Source organism: Humulus lupulus, chromosome 7 (assembly GCF_963169125.1).
Source record: "Humulus lupulus chromosome 7, drHumLupu1.1, whole genome shotgun sequence".
Lineage (NCBI taxonomy): Eukaryota > Viridiplantae > Streptophyta > Magnoliopsida > Rosales > Cannabaceae > Humulus > Humulus lupulus.
This window is the reverse complement of record NC_084799.1, coordinates 113,149,522-113,150,663: the sequence shown is the minus strand read 5'-3', so window position 1 is coordinate 113,150,663 and position 1,142 is coordinate 113,149,522. Positions and strand designations below refer to the sequence as shown.

Genomic DNA, 1,142 nt, shown 5'->3' with positions numbered 1-1,142 from the left:
TCCCTCCTAAGATGCTCGCATTAGACTTTAAACCTGGCATGATTCAAATCTTGCTCACATTTAATGGAATGGAAAACGAAAGCCCATACGTGCATATTAGAGAATTTGAGGAGGTAGTAGCCACATTCTATAACCAAATTGAAAATGCCGATTCTGTGGGACTAAAGTTCTCCCCCTTCTCCTTGAAGGACAAAGCCAAAAGCTGGTTATACTCTTTGAAACCTAAGTCTATTGGAACATGGGAGGAAATGACCAAATCTTTCTTTTTGAAACATTTTCCTAGCCATAAGACCAACAGTCTAAAACGACAAATTTCCATATTTTCCCAGAAAGACAATGAAACATTCTATCAAGTTTGGGAAAGATTCAAAGATTTGTTAAATTAGTGCCCACACCACGGCTACAAGAACCGACGTTTGGTCAGTTACTTCTATGAAGGCATCACAAGTCATGAGCGCCAATTTGTAGAAATGTTATGCAATGGTGAATTCCTCGAAAAAGAGCCAGATGATGCTCTTGAATATCTCAAAGAAACCGCAAAAAAATCTCACACCTGGACTGGTCCAAGCGCTACTAATAGCACCAATTGACACAAACCATTTGGGATCTATCAACTTCGAGAAGAGGATAGTGTTAAGGCCCAACTCGAAGCTTTGAAAAAGAAGTTTGAGGTCTTAATGATGAAAATTTTCCAAAAACCGCACATGATTGCTTAAGCGGAACCACAAGAACTATGCTTTGTGTGTGGAGGGACAAAACATTTCGCTAAGGAATGCTTAGCTTTTAATGAAATTAGGGGGTTTATATGGAGCAATGCAATGCCTTAGGGGCATATAACAAGCCATTCTCTTATACGTACAACCCTGGTTGGAGAAACCACCCAAATTTTCAGTTGAGAGATTCTAACCAAGCTCAAACGTCTATAAACCAATGGAGAAACAATCATCAAGCTCAACCACCAAAAGTGTATTCTGTGCCTCAATACAATTCTCACCCACAAAATAATTCTCTTGAGAATACCCTTCATACATTCATAGAGGAACAATCTAAACTAAATCGCCAAATGATGGAAGAAATCAAGGAAATGAAAAGTCAATTTTCAAAACTGATTAGATCTTTGGATATTTCTGAAAAAGGAAAAA

The 1,142-nt window shown here is 38.2% G+C and overlaps 1 non-coding gene across 1 annotated transcript; it reads right to left on the bottom strand.

The window, feature by feature from the left end:
* Positions 1–296: 296 nt before the first annotated feature.
* On the bottom strand, positions 297–403 carry LOC133793189 (small nucleolar RNA R71). The gene has a single exon (XR_009874646.1). It is a non-coding gene; the product is annotated as a small nucleolar RNA R71 (small nucleolar RNA).
* Positions 404–1,142: the final 739 nt, after the last annotated feature.